The sequence below is a fragment of the Dermacentor andersoni genome, chromosome 11, assembly GCF_023375885.2.
Source record: "Dermacentor andersoni chromosome 11, qqDerAnde1_hic_scaffold, whole genome shotgun sequence".
Lineage (NCBI taxonomy): Eukaryota > Metazoa > Arthropoda > Arachnida > Ixodida > Ixodidae > Dermacentor > Dermacentor andersoni.
Window position 1 is genome coordinate 59,570,007 of NC_092824.1, and position 18,997 is coordinate 59,589,003.

The 18,997-nt window shown below is 45.1% G+C and overlaps 1 non-coding gene across 1 annotated transcript; it reads right to left on the bottom strand.

Annotated features, from left to right (window-relative positions):
* Positions 1–12,046: 12,046 nt before the first annotated feature.
* TRNAS-GGA (transfer RNA serine (anticodon GGA)) lies at positions 12,047–12,121 on the bottom strand. Its single transcript has one exon. It is a non-coding gene; the product is annotated as a tRNA-Ser (tRNA).
* Between the last annotated feature and the right edge of the window lie 6,876 nt (positions 12,122–18,997).

Here is an 18,997-nt window from a genome sequence, read left to right on the forward strand (position 1 = left end):
ACCGCATTTTGAACGTAACCAGCCGAGGGCAAGTTCGCGTTAGTAAATACTTTTTAAATTTTTATTGCAAGCACTGTTCGATTCAGCTTTACAGAAACCTGCTTCCACCTTCACAAATACAATAACTACAGCAGATTATCTTAATATGTATCAGGTAAAGAACGTAACTGTATTAACGGGAAACTTAAACTAATGCTCTCTCCCTTTCCAGTTAGTTGCTACAAAAACACTGTAAATTCACCTTATAGTACGGAAACGTAATATCAAGCAAAGGCAGTGAGAGAGAGCCAGCGATCCCTACTAGTGGGGAGGAAAACCATCCCTTGTTTTCGCACAGAAAAGCAATCTTTAGAAGAAATAACGAATTCAAGCGGAGGTAATTTCTGAAGGCTGGAAAATGGGCGTAGATGTCAGTTTGTAACATATACGTCATAAAATGTAACGACAAAGAGCAAGTGAACGTCACGGTTGAACAAGTGCGAAAAAAAAAAAAAACAAGGGCGTTCTTTCGTCGAATCCCTCGAACAGACGCTTGGATAACTTTCGCAATTACATAGACATGTTGCTAATTGACCCGGCCTTTCCATATTCCTCCTGGTATCTTTTCGTGCCATGAACATACCATGAGTTCGCTCTCCACTTCTGAATATATTTGTCACTGCTGTGATTAGTTTAGTTAGCCTGAACAAAAATCCAGCGCTTAACGAGATAGAATGCCTGCCAACGCACGACAGTATATAGGGTGCTCCAGCTAAGGTTAGTCAAGCTGCTGAAAAAACAAAAAACATTTAAAAACACGGTGCAAGGTACGATCGTAAGACCTACGGAGTTCGGTCTTCCGACTTCTGACAAACGAGCACAACCAGACGTATAATCGTGTCTTGCACCGTGAATTTGTAGTTATTTTTATTAAAAAGAGATTGGCTAACGTTAGCTGGGACATACTATATATTAAATCGGCTTTGCAGAATGGCTGCGTTCAGAAAAATTCAGTCCACTGTGTTGTCCGAACATTTATTGCGGTAGCAAATATCCCTGAGATTGAATATTTGCGCGTCAAGATAAGCTTTTGGAGTCACAGCTTTAATGTTTACGCCATATACAGACCGCCGGAAACTACTCCCGAACACTTACAAAAGCTAGAGGATGTAATGAACAGGCACAGAAAGGATGCCATTTTTGTGGGTGATTTTAATGCACCAAAGATTGACTGGGAGTGCCTTAATACTAAAAACACGTTCAGCATGCTCACCAACATTGTCCTCAATATTATGCTACGATATAACCTGAAGCAGAAGGTGGTACGCGAGCCGACACGCGTACAGGGCACTTGCAGTTCCATTCTCGACTTGGTATTTCTTAGCCAGGATATTTCGGAATATTTTGTTTGTATTGAAGAAGGACTTTCCGACCACCGGCTGGTGAGCATTACCTTACCAGTTCTACAGATGGCGCAATACTATTCCTCAGTGCTTAGCTACAAAGATTATTCTCGTGCCGACTATGTGTCAATCGTAGAGCACATGGAAAACTGTCTTGTAGATTTTACCAGTACTGATGCCTGTTCTCTGGGGAATCGCGACAAAATTATGTGCCAGTACTGCATGAACAAATTCATCCCTAGTAAAAATAAGAAAGCTTGCAAACATACACATTGGATGACACGCGATCTTATTCATATATTAAACGCAAGGTAAAAAGGTTAAAAAAAGCATAGGAATCCTGTTAAAATAAAACAGCCGCAGAACTCTCTCGAACAGAAGCTGACTGCTTCAAAGAGTTACTATTATAACAACTCCCTGCCTAACTTTATTAAAAATAATCCTACAAAATTCTGTAACCATATGAAAGAAAAAAAAGAAACCGATTTCACAGATAATAATTGAGGTCACATCAATAACTAATGACGGCGATATAGCATAGCATTTTAACGAGCAATTTCAAAATGTCTTTGCAGTGTCAGATGGCTGCATTACTATGCTTCCAATGAAACATGTATTTGATGTGGATTCTATTTCTTGTGCTCGAATTGTCAACATGTTGGTAAACCTGAAAACCAAAGCTTCTTGTGGCCCTGACGACATCCCAAACATCTTTCCGAAACGTTATCCTGAACTTACTGTCAGCTTTCCTGTATCAAATTTTTTTCTGCTTCTGTGCTGTCGGCACAACTTCCCTATGAATGGAGAGCGGCCCGAGTGGTTAAAAGATTTAAAAAAGGCAATCGATTAAGATTACAATATTATCGTCCCATTTCTCTGACATCACAATGCTGCAAGCTCTTGGAACACATCATGGCAAACTATATAAAAGAATTCTTGGCTAAAAACAATGTGCTCACGGAGTTTCAGCATGGCTTCAGAAAGGGTTATTCGACTGTACGCAATTGGTATCAGCGATTCCTTCGTTTGCTTTTTCTCTAAACAATAATGGCCAAATGGCTGTAATATTTTTTTTAGATTTCAGAAAAGCCTTCGATAAGGTTCCGCACGACAAATTATTCTTCAAATTTAGAATTATTAGCATACCTGAAATTTTCGTAAACTGGATTATTGCTTACCTGAGCAAACGCATTCAGCACGTTAAAAGTGGTGAACATAGCTCAACTACTCTCTCAGCCACATCAGGGGTGCCCCAAGGTAGTGTCTTGGGACCTTTACTGTTTCTAATGTATATAAATTACATTGTTAAAACCATAACTCCAGGTGTGCAAATTAGACTGTTTGCCGATGATTGTATTTTGTACAGTGATATAACCTGTCAGAATGATCAGACTGTCCTCGAAAAGAATTTAAATAACACATTGAGGTGCTGTAATGAATGGGGTATGTTTATTAAGGCTGATAAATCCGTATTTCTACGTATTAACCGTAAAAAAAACACTAACTTTTTATTATACCCTAGGTTCTTCAGCTCTGCATGAGGCTAACAATTACAAATACTTAGGTGTTACTTTGACTTCCACATTGTCGTGGAACATGCATATTAATGATGTTTGTTCTTCTGCTTTCCGCAAACTCTGTTTCCTGAGGCACAAACTGAAAAATGCCCTGCTAATGTGACATTACTGTTATTTTACATTTATTAGACCAAAGCTAGAATATGGATGTATATCATGGGATCCTCACACTACGTCAAATATCGCGCGTCTCGAAAAAATACAAAGAAAGGCAGTTAGGTTTATATTTCATAACTTCGCAAGACTGGACGCTCCCTCTAAAATTATGCCAGAAAATTCCATACCCACTCTTGAATCACGCCGAAAGCTGCTAAGGCTTGAATTCCTTTCCCTTCTTCTAAACTACAGGCTTGAAATTAAACCATCGACTTACATAACGCCTGCAATAACACGGCACACAAGACACATTCATCCGGACTCACTAACACCCTATTATGCTCGAAGTGACACGTTTAAATCTTCTTTTTTTCCCGGAACAATATCAGACTAGAACGACAGTTTACAGACACAGTGTGGCTAAAAATGTATAAATTTGTATTTGATTGTTCCTAATTTGTTCTCTTTTGTTTGTATGCAGTCTATTGCCCCTCTGCTTGCACCGAACGGTCTGCAGTTTGTATTAAACAAAAAAAAAGACAAATAAATCAACCTGGGGAAGTGAATATTTCACAGCCACGTTGAAAAGCGAATGCCAATCAATCATCATCATAATAATTACCACCATTAGCGTCGTGTCGTGGCACTTGCCTTCTGTCGTGAGATGCGGGCCGCGTAGTGTCTATGGGTACGCCCTACGCATTGCAATGCAATGCGACCGCATTGCATTGCAGTTGGATATTATTACTCCAGGTGGCACGCCACGTAGCACTTGCTTAGGTACGGGTACAAGGTAGATAGTTAACGCTTGAGGAACGAAAGGAAATCATTCAGAGTATAGATATCGATGTAATGAAAAACATGTATGATGTGCCTGATTAAGCCATGCAGGCTAGGTGACTGTCGCTGTCCCGTTTCATAGGGAATGTCATTAATTTTCATCATCATCATTAGCATCGTATCATGCCATTTCACACGCGATGTGACGTGCGCGAAGCGTAGCGTCGATGTGCGCAAAGTTTGCATTGCGGTTTCGCTATATTCCACAAGGTATCCCACCGTGTAACAGTTGCATCTGCACGTGTCTGGTACTGGTTAAGTCAAGCTGGCTAGGGTGACTATTTATCACCACACCATTTTGAAGGGAAAGCCAATAAACCACCATTATTACCATGATCAACATCAGAAACGTACCGTGCCACAGGTGAAGGGATGTGACATGTGCGCTACCTAGTTTGGATACCTCTGTTTACCCTTCGTGACCGGTTATGGCACCTCCTCGCAAGGTACGAACCGCTGCCGAAGCTGATCGCAGAGATACGCGCGCGGCTGCAGCACGGCAACGCCAGCAGAGCACTGTGCACAGGGCAGGACAAGCTGCCGCGCAAGCTGCACCCGACTCTGGGCGGACAGTTCGGATCGTTTTGTTGAAAGCGACGCAAAGAGCGAATCGTGACCGTTGATAGAGTCACCACGTGATCATGGAGCCATCAGGCTACGAAAAAGCGCACTCTCTTTATGCTAGACAAACTCCAAAGTTGCACTGGCAAATCTACATAAGTTTTTCTTCAGGTCCCAAAGGTTTCTGGGCAAATGCATATGACTATCAAATAATCTTTAAGTAAAATATCCGCAACCCGCGTCTTTATATGGAGATCTGCTTTTCTGCTTACGAACTTTCTCGTTTCGCTTGATCGAGTAACTGTGCCTGTCCACTACGGAGCTTGATAGGGTAGTAAGGCATGACGACGTAATGATTCTACCGCTAAACACAGAGTAAATTTGCGCAATGGGGGGCAACCGTAAAGGCGCCACAAAAATGCTCCCTCCAATTTTTGTCAGTTTAACAAATTCAGTATATCATGCCAAACCCAGCATTTCGACGAGCACGTCCCCTATTGATAATGTGTAAAGCTCATTCCGCGTATTTTGGAGAAATATCGGACGGCAATTTATAAACAATTTCGCTAATTTTGATCCTGCGTTAATGGATGTTGTTGCAGGCGCCCGAATTAGATCGTGCCAACAATACATTTACAATATTTCTACAAAATTTCATGAGTAGCTTTCCTATTTTCAATAAACTTCAACTTCAACTTGAACAACTTGAACAATGATGAAGGGAGGCTCCGTGTCGTGTTGATTGCCCGTCCCACCTGAATCGCATCCCGTCGTCCGCGCATGCGCGGCGGTGCGAAGTAGCCACATGCGGCTTCCTTGCAGTTGGAGATTTCAATGCATGGGTGCTATGGCGAGCGTTCCATCTGGAGATGGTTACATTAACTTTATAGTTGAACATTCCGGACTTCTATTAATGAGATACCAGCCACGCTAGCTTACTGCTTAAGGTGTTTTGCTGCTGAGCTCAAGGTCGTCCATTCAGTCGCGGCCACAGAGGCCAAATTCTTATGGAAGCAAAATTGAAAAAAAAAAAAAAAGATGAGAAGAGAGGACAAAGAAAGAAACGCTCGGGTACTTGAATGTAGGTGCACGTTAAACAACCCCCAATAGAAGCAGTCACTTCGAGTCCTTCATTGTAGCGTTCCTCATGAGAAAAACCGGTTTTCTGCGCGTAAAACCCAACATTGCAATTTTTAGCGTGATGAGCGAGCAAACTTTCAAATGCGTCAGTTTCAGACATTCTAAAAATTGCGTGCACAAGTGCCGTTATCCCACCCTGCGCCTGCTCCCTTCCACTTCACCATAGAGGGACAAGGATCAGATATCCCCCGCCTCACAATGCACTCGCTCAACAACAGGCAGTTTACTGGCCAAAAGCTGCAGACAGGAACTTTCCCAAATTTACATATACTATGCAAAATGTTCCCAAGTCAATACAGGGACACATGCCCATGGTGTGGCGCAATACCCACACTTTATCACATCACATGGGAGTGCAATACCAACAAGGCATTCCACAAAATAGAACATCCGAGTGCGGAGCAGTGGGAGAGCATGCTCTCCAGCGGCGACCCTAGCCTCCAACGGAAGCTGGTGGATCATGCCCGACGAGCAGCCACGCTCAGTGGTGCCCTGGAATAGGGGCGCCAACCACGCAGATCGTCATCAACCAATAGAAGATGAAGACACCCGGCCCGACCGCTGAATTACTCTTTCTGGAGCAATAAAGTTTACTTCCTCCTCCTCGTCACCTTACCATGGCGGAGAAAGGGGTTAGGAGGCTTCGGGCTCGGGTCACCTTTACAGCGGCTGAGGTCTGAAAGTTAACTGTTCGCATTTACCACTGGGTGCTACGTGCCCATACTCCGTACTCCCAGTGGTGGATAGGCTGCGAGCAACGCTCGGGTACAATCCGTATCTGTACCTAATCTGTACAAGTCCGTGCTTACAATTGGAACGCTCGCGTCTCTACTGGAAGCCTGCTTCCGCTACAATGTCGCAACCAGCTATGTCTGCTAGATACGTCATGACATATTTCACAAAACCCTACGTCAAATAATACCGAACGCAGACCTCACAGCACAGATATAATACAGATATACACAACAAGTATGATGTTATCGGGGCAAGTCCTTATCGCAATGAAAAAAGATGCGGGGGCTCATTTGCAAATTCAAGCCGTTCTGGCGGCGTGCAGCCGCTGCAAATTTTGTATACACAATAAGCACTTCGAGATCTCGGCTTCTCGCTTGTCATTTTGCTATACCCCAGCCTGGTGAGGCACCCCGTAAAACAATTCTCCAAAAATGTTTGAGTACTGATCCTCGAAAAAATTACGTAAGTGTAGTAAAAGTGCGCCATAAACCTCTGTCGCATTTTCTATGGCGCGGATTATTGGATCTTCTAGATTCAAAGAATAAATTTCGATTTTTGTGGTCCACGGGGAGTTAATATACGAATCAATCGCATGAACGAAGAGTCATCTTTGTGTGCGTAAGCTCGTTCAGCACTGATTATGTTGCTGCTCAATGGGGGCGAGCGTTTGAACGTTCTTCAAGTGTGGAATTTTTAGATGCGTATGTATTCTTTAGTACTGTCGTAAACCTGAGTGGTATGTCTGGCAATTCACCTTTCTAAACAAATTATAGCAAATATCGGATTCCGCATTTGGCGCTCCAAAGGCGTCTACGAGGAGTTCTATTTTTTTACCAACCCTTTCGTGGCTGTGTACTTTCCGATATGAGCTAAGGTATAAAGAACCGCTATAAACAAGTTGCAGTTTTGCCCGAAAGGTGGTTCGTCGTTTCCGACAGCGAATTAGTAGACAGCTATACTAAGGAAAGAAAGTTTTGTCGGCGGTATTAACTTCGACACAATAGCTCACTAACTGAAATAACAAGCATGGCTTCAGAGCGCCCAAGCAAAGGGACTATGACCGCATCACACTGGATAAGCGCAGACACCATTACCAAAAGGCTCATGCAAGCAAGCGCTGCAGCAGCAGCGAGCCATGTGACCTTCCTGCGGTCTGTTCATTCACCGAAAACCGTCTAGAAGATGACTTGCACAAACGTATGAGCCGTTTGCAGATCCCTCTCAGGATACGGCGTGCGCGAACGAGCCCGGTGTTGCAAAGCACGCACTTGTTGGCGGAGTCGAAGCCGCCCCCTTCTCCCTTCCGCGCTGCCTCCCCGCTTCTCTACATATATGGCACGCAAGATTGAGTAGCGATTGTCATTTCCCTTGTGACCGGTCACGATATGCGCGGTTGTTGCCGGAGCACAACCCCACTCCGCCTCTCTCCGTAATTTTCCCCCACACGGCCTTTCGCAGAAGACGGCGCGTTTGCTCTCCACTTTATTCCGTCGCGAGCGCCAGGTTGAGCTACGATCCTTGACTTCCTTTGCGTGCTTTCACTCGCACATACAGCATACGACGCGCGGCGACAGTGTTATCGTCCTTGGACTTCATACGGAAACACATGGCAACGGCGACGGCAAAACTGCTTGCTCCTGGTGTGGGCAAATAATTGCTATCGCAATAGGGTGCGCCAAAATGATAAATGCTCCATTTCCAGTTCTCGGCGTGCTTTCGCGTTGTACCTGCACTAGGTACAATTGGAGGCCTGCCGCAGGAATGTTAGACGGTAGCGCTCACATCACCATCTCAACAAACAGAAGCCCGTCGGGACGCAACACCGGCTTCGAAATGGCAAAGTGAACCCATTTACAACCAAGTCGGACGCACCTAACTGCTTCCCCTCCAATCTGTCTGGCCTGATCTCGGTGCGCGCAGACATTACGGCATCCGGGACTTGAGTTCTCCAGGTTGATACAAGTGTGGCCCACGGCCGTGCTTCTGCTGTACCTAGTACTGCACGTTTCAAAAGAGGAATTATCCAAATTTCTTTTTTTCGCATAGCCGCGAACTAATTTTGAGTAACTGTCACTTCTCGCGCATTTGCCGCATTTGCCAGTATAGGATTTAGAGAGATAGAAAGAGAGCATCAAGAGCAACGGCAGGGGGGTCGACCAGACGAGCGTCCGGTTTTCTACCCTACACTGGATTTAAGGGAAAGGGTGAATAAGGATTTATTAACCTATTCATTCTACCCTAAGGGCATAGAATACATTACCGAGGGGAGGGCCTGTCACGAGATGTATAAGCAAAAATTCAAATTAAATAACGAGAACACAATGTGCAAAGAAACATGTCAAAAAATAAGTTCTTCGAGCCAGTTAAATGGTGTCTCTAGACGTAGAAAGGAAAAAAAGAAGCAAAAGAATGTGTAAACTGAACACATATTAGCACAATAAAAAAGGTATTCAGAACATGCTGGCGAGTGACCCGCGGAAATGATCAGTGTCTTTAATGATGACTGACGAAGCAGGAAGGTGGTTGCAGTTGTAGCATGCTTTAGTAACCAAGGCCTGGGAATAATTGACAGTTCAATGACGCGGCTTGCCAACTTGAGCATGTGGACTTGACGCGGTGAAATGAAGGGAGCTGGTCTCATGTGATGGGCGTTGAATACGTCATGACTGCGATACATTTTATTGAAGAGACACAGGTGCGACATTTTTCGTCTATTAGCGAGTAAGGGAAGGTTTAGACTGGATTTCATGCAGTTGCGCTGGCAACGCGATGATAGACATAATCAACCATGTTGAGCGATTCCGCACCGCTTCAAGTTTATTGCTAAGTGCAAAGTGACCGGGCTCCCCCACTGATGAAGCGTATTGCAGGTTGGGGCAAGCAGAAATGATAAGTTTGAGCACTGCAGGAGCTAGAAGAAAGGTTTCGTTATAGAGAACCAAGCATGCGATTGGCTCGAGGTAAGATACATTCAACATGCTTTCTTGAAGAAACATTTACTGAACTCCGAGGTATTTATAGGCCGTTACAGACTTCGGCGAAAACCGTTAAGGAAATAAACAGCACAGGGGGATCGAGTGTGTTAAACATTCAATAATTTACACTTCACCATGTTCAATTCCATTTTCCAGAATTTGCATCAAGTAACGATGAAGTTAAGGTCTGATATATATTAGTAGCATCAGTGTCAGAAATAAAACATCTGGGCAAGTCATGAAGTCGTCAGTAAAAAGGCAAACAGAAGAAGAGATAAATCATTATTATAAATCACAAATGACAAGGGTACTGGAACTGATCCCTGACGCACACGTAATATTTTAGGCAACAGAGGTGAGTTAGTATCGCTAGCTGCGACACGCTGAGTTAGGAAGATTTCAATCCAGTAGAGCATTATTGGTTCCATATTGAAATCGCTTAATTTATTCATTAGTAGTTGATGATTACCTTAATCGAAAGTGTTCGAAAATTCCGAAAATGAGCAGCCAATTCAGGACACACAGTCAAGGAATGCATGAAAGTCTTTAGTAAATGTAAATATTTCTGTCTCGCATGAACAATTTTTCCAGAAACGTTGTGGACTGCAGTGAAAGAAATTATTCCAAGCAAGGTTGCTTGTTATATGGGCGGATTCAATGATTGTGCAAAAAAAATGATGGTTGGTTAAAGAGATTACTTTTCATAACAAAAATAATCAAGAAAGGTAATCAGTTCAATGTTAGCGCTGCGATATTTGCCTTTCTTATATTCCATGATGCACTTCGTGATCCCGCCTTTCGAAGTTGGTGGAATACAAAGGGTTAGGTGCAGGATGTCATCGGTGAAACTAGCAATGTAAGTTATAGGCGACACAATCTCAGGGGATGGCGCTTGTATCAAATTGAGTAATGGCGAATACTTCTTTTGTTTTACGTGTGCTGGGAATTCTACGAATTGCGACAGGATGAATTCAGAGACGGCATTTAGAAAACAAGTAGGCTTCATCAGATTCATCAGATGCCGCGGTTTAGAAACGGTACAGGAGTGTTGTGACTGCAAGAAAATAAAACTAAAACCACCTTGTAAAAAAATGGTATACCAAGAAACTGCCAAAATATTTGATCCAATCAGTCCAGAAACTTTTCATGAAAACCGCTGCTATAGTTAGGCGGCCGGTAACATACGGCAAGAATTAATGTCTGAAATTAAACAATCCCACAGCACCATATCATTTGCAAGTTTGATCAAATAGGAAAGACAAAACATTGAACTGATTCGCAAACTGCAATAAAAAATTTCGAGCATGCTTAAGCTTCGCCTTAAGCTTCAACCACGATGGCATTCAAAAAGCCGTTACTCTTTTCCTGCTTAGCGGCAACGGTGGCTTATATAGCTGCAATGTTTTCCTAGAAACGCTGGTGGTGAACGCCACACATGAAGGCGAACTTTCTGGTTCTTTTTTTTCTTTCCTCCCCACGTTAGCTGGCGCCGCTGACGGGGTTGGCGGAGGCGAGCGCCACCTAGATGGTGTTGCAATTAAGGAGCGGAGCGGGGCCCGCCGTTCCTCCTAAGACAGACCTCAAACAGCAGCTGGAAAAGAGGCTTGTGTTCGAGTTTCCACGTACCAGAATTACGTTTTCTCAGATATTGAGATTACATTTCGACACTATAATGTCTTTAAGTTGTGTATAAGTCGTACTTTACGAATTTTTTGACGAATTTTACTCCGAGAAGTTCAGTTAGTTCAGTAACGTCTCTGCGGCACGTGGTGGGTGAGCAAGAGTCGCGATGAGTGGTTCGGAATTTTTCTCATACGGACATCGCTGCCGGTGGAGATGCTGGCACCCCAACCCATTGCGGATTTTCTGCGACACGGGGTCTTAACGTTATGGCGATCAATCACCACTACCCGTTCTATCACTGTGATCGAAACAAAGCAGTGCAATGTTTCGTTGTATTGAAGTATCTCGGAGCTTTGAGGATCGTAGGAAAGCCTAGCTTCTGTTAGTGCTAAAATTTCCACATTACAATCGTTTACTAGTGCACCGAGTTTACTTTTTTTGTGTTACAGATACTGAGAATGTTATGTAGAGAGCAGTTTTAAAGGCATGATTTAAGAAAGTACTTACTCATTTTTTAAAGTAAAATAATTTGGTCTCTACATAACCCCCCTAATATTGTAGATGATTTGTGAATGCAACTTTTATGCCATTGTGTAGTTTTTAAATGCATTGATGAATTTTGACTTCGAGTAGTCCAATGCATTTGTTTGATTTCATCAATGATTTAATTTGCAAAAGAAACAAGCAATTGTGCAGGTATTTTCGGCATCTTTTATTCTCTTGTGCGGCAGAAATGTTTGTGCCGAAGTGAAAAGGGGCGCAAGAACTTTTGCCGGACTTGAAGCTATAGCTCTTTCTGCTTCTTCCTCGAAGATACATACATATATATATATATATATATATATATATATATATATATATATACGAAACTCAAAATTTGGACTTCAATATATGCAGGCCACCCGGATGCCTATGGGGCAACGGGACGCCAGAAATGTTTACGATACATTCCTGTGGCGCAATACCAAGTGTTGACGTAGTAGTTCTGCGGAAACCCGCAAGGTGGAGAGAAGTAATGAATAAAGGGAAAATCAGACATCCACCCGTTCGTAGCAATTGCTACAAAGGAAACCCAAACGGGTTCCTCAAAGGAAAGCTTCTTAGTTGAAGAAAAATTCGTCCTGGTCCGGGACTCGAACCCGGGACCACCGCCTTTCCGGGGCAGCCGCTCTACCATCTGAGCTAACCAGGCGGCTAGCAGATGGCAGGGCGAAGTCGAATTTGTCGACAACACGAAGCAAAGGCAAGAGATTGACGTGGTAGTTCTGCGGAAACCCGCAAGGTGGAGAGAAGTAATGAATAAAGGGAAAATCAGACATCCACCCTTTCGTAGCAATTGCTACAAACGGGTGGATGTCTGATTTTCCCTTTATTCAATACCAAGTGTATGGTAACATTGACAGTTCATTTTTTCAGTCGCGGACAAATAATTAATGTGCGCGGAAATGTATTTGCTTACATGACAGAGCCCCCTTACTGAACATCCTCATATACCTTCAACAACCAATCGGTTTTTGTAACACAGGTAATCGATCTTTCCTTGCAGTGCCGGTTACAGTGTCGAATTCTTTCTACCAGTATGCGACAGCAATGACCGAATGCAAGTTCACCGGACAGAACGGGGACTCATATTCGAATGACTCCCATGCACTAAACTTTGGGGCTTCACTGGCCGGGACAAGTCCTTCTCCTTTCACGATTTGGCGCGTTCCTGTCTGGCGTTCCTGTCACGCCGAGCACCAAACACAGAAGTTGATAATCGCCTCCAAATGCGACATCAGCAGGGAGAATAGGACATAGAGCCAAGCATACGATTTGTTGCCGCCACTGTTTCCTTCGCTTTCATTCGTCGGGAGCGGATACATTTGTAAGGTTCTCTCACGGCTACCTTCGCAAGGCATGCAAGTACGTGCATCCCAGAGGGGCCATTACTGCACCGCTCTCTAACAATTATATATGGTAAGCGCAAGTGTATGAGCGGTGTGGCGGCTAGGGTGGCGTTCACGGCATGGGATCCACCAAGCCCATAGGCTACTACGGCACGTTGTAGAAAATTAAGCAAAAGGGGTTTATTTAGCATAGTTGCACGGTTCGAGATCGGAAGCCCACTCCATGCAGGAGCAAATTAAAGGTCCCAGTTCACATCCGGACTCTCTTTCCTCGCTCTCGAATAGTCTTTGCTTTCAATACCTTCGTCCTCCCTAGGTGAGTCGACTAATGATGGCTCATTTTGGGAACGCATAGCTTTGTCTCAGGAACGGGCGCCGATGTCAATACTGAAACCGTCGGTAGCCGAACGAGGTGGTGGTTTCACGCTGACGTATCGAAGTGGGTACCACTGGTTCCCCTCTGGGATAAGAGGCAAACAGTGAAACGGGAAAGGTAAATAATGAGCCTGCTTAACAATATGCAGAAGTACACCCACGTAGGCAGTCATACTTATTCAACGAAGCGCCAACGTGGACGACTGGCAGCGTTGCATAACGGTAATATGCCGATGTTCATCGCGCGCAGTGTCATCGCTTCTCAGATTTTCGGTTGTCCACTTTACGAAATGAAGAATGTTTGATTTCAAATCTTTATGGTAAAAATACCGCTATATGAAGGCAGTCTTTTTTTCATCAAGTGGCGTGATGGTTAAGGACGGGTCTACCGGTAACAGGAGCACAAACTCGGGGACTCTGCTGGGTCTAACCGAATCGGCTCAACGCGATCGACATTAACTGAAGCTGTGTTCGCGGCTCGTGCAGACTGAAACATGTGCAGCCAACAATGCATCACAACTCTGCAACCGTGAGTCACACGTACACAGGGAACTCCTCGCGACAACAAAATCTCATGTCAAACTCGACCTAACGATTGTCAACTTTATCGTCGCTCATTAATTCCCAGTATGCTCTGCGTACGCCGCTATTTAATTCATAACACAATGTGGCCAATAGCTGAGGAAAAGAAAAAGTATGTGGTTTCAGGCGATTGAAGAAATAATTCCTAAGTAATCTGCTATACTCAAAACCGTGCTCATGGCCGCCGTATTTCGATGGGGGAGAAATGCGAAAAACCCCATGCACTTAGATTTAGCTGCACGGTAATGAACCTCAGGTGCTCCAGATTTCCGATGACCCCACTACGGCACGTTTCATAATCAGATGATAGTTTTAGGACATAAAACGCCATATTTAATTATTTCAACCCTGCTAGTAAAAGTAAAAACCAGAATATGAAAAGAACCACGCGATGTTTGTAGATTGCAGCGTTGGTGTGGTTTATAAGATTCCCTTGTCATGTGGCAAAGTGTGTGTAGCAGTCAGGCCGCTGTGTTAACGAGTGCCTTAGAGAGCATGAGCGATCCGTACCAACAGGCACAGGTCCTCATTTGGCTCAGCATTGTAAAATATGCAAGTGCAAACCCATGTTTTGTGATACCACGGTTGTGAAAAAGAGCCGTGACACCACCGCCCGAGAGTTACCGGAAGCATGTTTCATTCAGTCATTGGAGTCACAGCGCATTAGTGTGCCTTCCTGAACCTTGTACAGCACTGAATTTGGTTTTTTAGATTCTGCCGCATGAGTGCGCTCTTGGGATCGGATGGTGGTGGCTCCACCACATGGTGCTCACTGCGCATGTTCCTCTAGTTTGAGCTGTCTATAAAGGAGTGACGCAATAATATGATGTCAGTTGAGAGTAGCGCCTTGTCCTGGTCGTCTTTCTTGTGTCTGTTGTTTTGGGCTAAACAAAGTATTCATGGATTAAACACTGCTGTTTCAAAAATGTGGCCGACCAGCATGTCCAGAGGAACGTCTCCCGCAAATTTCACAGACAACCACTGAACTCGAAATATCGCCGGAGTTAACGTTTATAGGTAATGCAATAAGCCCGCAAGAAACAATAAAGTTCAGTATGCAACGAAAGTAAGAGATGAAATGCACTGTCGATGCATGCAGCAGCGCTAGCCAAGAATAACGAATGTGCATCCAGTAGTGTTACACAAGAATAACGAATGAATTTTTCTATCACCGGAAGGACCAGGTCCAGGGTGTCAGTGGAGCCAGCTCAATAACGAAAAGCGCACTCTTGGCACGTTACATAAACTCCATGGGTGCACTGGAATCTCTACGCAAGTTTCTCTTCATATCCCGAAGGCCACTGAGAATATGCAAATGGCGTTCAAACAATATTTACGTAAAATATGTGCATCCCGTGTCCTTATTTGGATATCTTCTTTTCTGCTAGAGAAAAATGGCAGTCTGCTCATTTTGCTTCACGTAGTATTTTCCCTGTCCTTTACGTAGCATGATAGCGCATTAAGGCATGGGATCGTAATGACTTTACTACTAGACACATCAGAGTAAATCTGCGCGAAATAAAGTGGCAACTGCAAAGGCACCTCTTTTTGTGAGACTTACAATGTTCATTATACGATGCGAAAATTCGCATTTACGCGAGCACGTACGTATACGGACAATGTGAAAAGCTCATTCCGTGTATAATTTAGAAATACCAGATGGTCATTTGTAAAACATTTAGCTTTATTTGATCGTGCATTAAAGGATACATTTGGAGGCACCTGAACTAGATCGCATAATCATAACGAAAGGTGAAGGTGGCTCCGTATCGCGTTCATTGCGCGTCTCGTCTGAATCGCATATCGTCGGCGCAAAGTCGCAGCATGGCGGTGTCCTTGCAGTTGCAGAGTTCAGTTGTGGTGGACTGGAATGGGGCAGTGTGTCGTCCGTACAGCAAAACAACGGGAGAACTGGGGACGATTCTGATGTGACGCTACCAGGACGGAAGTGTGAACCAACGGCGTGCCTTGCGCGCGAAATTTATTCCATCTTGTGCAAAACTTTCTGCATTCATAAACGAAACCGTTCTCAAAACAATTATAATTATATCATTGGGAAAAACATAAGCACTGCAAGCTGTTAAGATACTTCAACAACGCCGTTTAAGCGTGCCCATTTCCTACCACAGCTCATGCAGTGTTCCTGATGGTCTGCTCAGCGTTTCGGTTGCAGAATACAAACAAAGGCTCGTCTGCTCGTTCCGTTCAGTAAGCACGCATATGTCTTTAGTATTTCGAGACACGTGACGATAAGAAACCAGGAAGGAGCTGGTGCACTGCGCCCGGTGGGTTGCAAGGGATTCCTTTCAGGTCGCATCAGCGAGAAATATGGTCGCCAGGTTTCACCGAAGAAAACAAACAAACGCGCACCGGCACACACGAACGCAAACAGAAAGGCAAATATATTTAAAAATCCGTTGCTTCCCGTGGACATAAAAAAAATAAGCGAACCCGGCAGAAAAAGACCACAGCAAGCAATCCGAGAGCTCCGTACGTACATGCATGACCTCCGCGACAGTCAAAACGGCGAATCTCCGACGCCCTGTGTTGCGCAAACCTTGTTTCCTTTTGCCGGCAATGACTCCAAACAGTAGCGACAGATGGCGCTGCTGTAGACCGGCGTGCTCCAGCCCCCCCTCCCCTTCCCTTCGGCCATCATCGCAAAAAGATGCACGTTTTCGCCACCGGATGAGACACTGCTCTATTCGAATGCACCATATTTCAGTGCATGGACGCTATAGCGAGCATTTCCTCTAGAGTAGGTTATGTTAACTCTATAGGTCAAATCTGCAAACTTTTTGTAGTCCGACAGCAGGCGTAGTAGCTTAGTGGCTAAGGCGTTTAACTCCTTAGCTCAAGGTCGTCTTTTCAATCGAGGCCACGGCGGACGAATTTCGACGGGAGTGTCATTCAAAAAAAAAAGAAGACGAAAGAAGTGAAAGAGAAAAGAAAGAAACAACGCTCGGGTACTTGGACTTATGTGCACGTTAAACAACCCGATATTGGTAAAGTCGCTCCGAGTCCCTGATTATAGCGTGCCTTATAATGAAACCGGGCTTTCGGCGAGTGAAACCCAATGTTGCAATTTCTAGCATGATCAGCGAGCAAAGTTTCAAATGTGCCAGTTTCTGCCATTATAAAAATTGCGTGAGTAAGTGCACTTATCCTACCCTGTGCCTGCTCCTTTCCACTTCACTTTACCAGGGAGGGAAAAAATGTGTTTATGAGGGTTATGGCCGGGTTCGCCCTTACACCGGCTGGTGTGTCGAAGTGAAAGTGGTCTCTCTTTGCACTGGGTGCTACGTGTCCATAATGCTCAGTAACAGTGATGGATAGGTTGATGCGTACCACTTAATCTCCGCAAGTCTAGGCTTACAACAGGAACGCTCGCGTCCCTTACTGCAAGTCGGGCTCCGCTACAATCTCGCAACCAGCTATGACCACTGGATCCGTGATAACAAATTCTACAAAACAATAATTCAATTCATACCCGACACAGGCCTCAAAGACCACACACACACACACACACACACACACACACACACACACACACACACACACACACACACACACACACACACACACACACACACACACACACACACACACACACACACACACACACACACACACACATACACACACACACACACACGTGTGTGTGTGTGTGTGTCTGTGGTCTTTGAGGCCTGTGTCGGGTATGTCGGGTATGTCGGGTATATATATATATATATATATATTGCAACAGGGGTTTTCACCTAGCAAAAGGGTCACTAGTTATAGGTTGTAGCGCTAGGCTTAAAACAGGTCGGCGCTATATCGTAACAGGGAAGCAAGCACTTCTCGTCGTCTTCTTTTTCACAAGCACACCAGCACCATGCCCACTGCCCAGTGCCTTCAGTACAATCACTCCCCACCGAAAGAGTAGCCATCCTGGCGACCTAAGGACAGGGGAACACAGGGGGGTCATGGCACTGCTTGAGCCGGGAGACGTGGACAATTTCCTGGCCCCGACGACGCTGGTCGGAAGGCGTTTCAATTGGCTCGATGAGGTAGTTGACTGCGGATGTTTGTTTAAGTACCCGATAAGGACCGTGGTACTTGGAGAGCAGCTTGGAGGAAAGGCCTGGAGGAGTAGAGGGCACCCACAACCAGACCAGCGAGCCAGGCGCAAAGCACGTAGCCGTAGTGGATGAATCGTGGCGAAGCTTTTGGCGCCACTGGTCCTGGGATGTGAACGAACGAGCGAGCTGGCGACATTCTTCGGCGTAAGCAGCCGCTCTAGAAACAGTCGTCCACTCCGAGGCATCTGGCCGATAAGGTAGAATCGTGTCCATAGTGCATGAAGGTTCGTGTCCGTAAAGGAGAAAGAAAGGGGAGAACCCAGTGGTGCTTTGCGTGGCGGTATTGTAAGCGTAGGTGACGAAAGGTAGAATGCGATCCCAATTCGAGTGGTCAGATGAAGCATACATGGCCATCATGTCACCAAGGGTGCGGTTGAAACGTTCTGTCATCCCATTAGTTTGAGGATGATATGCCGTGGTAGTGCGGTGAATGATGTGACACTCCTTTAGCAATGCTGCAATGACGTCTGAGAGGAAAACGCGACCGCGGTCGCTCAGTAATTCGCGAGGTGCCCCATGGCGTAAAATCAGGTTTTGAAGGATAAAACTGGCGACGTCTTTTGCTGTGGCAGATGCTAGGGCTGAAGTTTCAGCGTACCGCGTGAGGTGGTCGATAGCAACAATAACCCAGCGGTTGCCGCTTGGAGTGTTGGGAAGCGGACCATATAAGTCGATGCCGACGCGGTCGAACGCGCGCCCGGGGCATGGTAAAGGTTGTAAGGGGCCGGTGGCATGTTAAGGTGGCGTCTTGCGTCGTTGGCATAGGTGGCATGACCGGACATACTGGCGAACGAAACGGTACATACCGCGCCAGTAGTACCGAAGCTGGAGGCGAGAGTATGTCTTTAATACACCAGCGTGGCCGCATTGTGGGTCGTCGTGGAACGTGGCGCAGATGTCGGAGCGTAGGTGTCGGGGTATAACAAGCAACCACTTACGGCCGCTGGAATTGTAGTTGCGGTGGTACAGCAGGTTATCTCGAATGATGAAGTGCGTGGCTTGGCGACGAAGCATCCGAGAGGTCGGTGCTGGCGACTGGCTGGACAGGAAGTCAATAAGCGAAGAGATCCGTGGGTCTTTGCGCTGCTCTGACGGCAT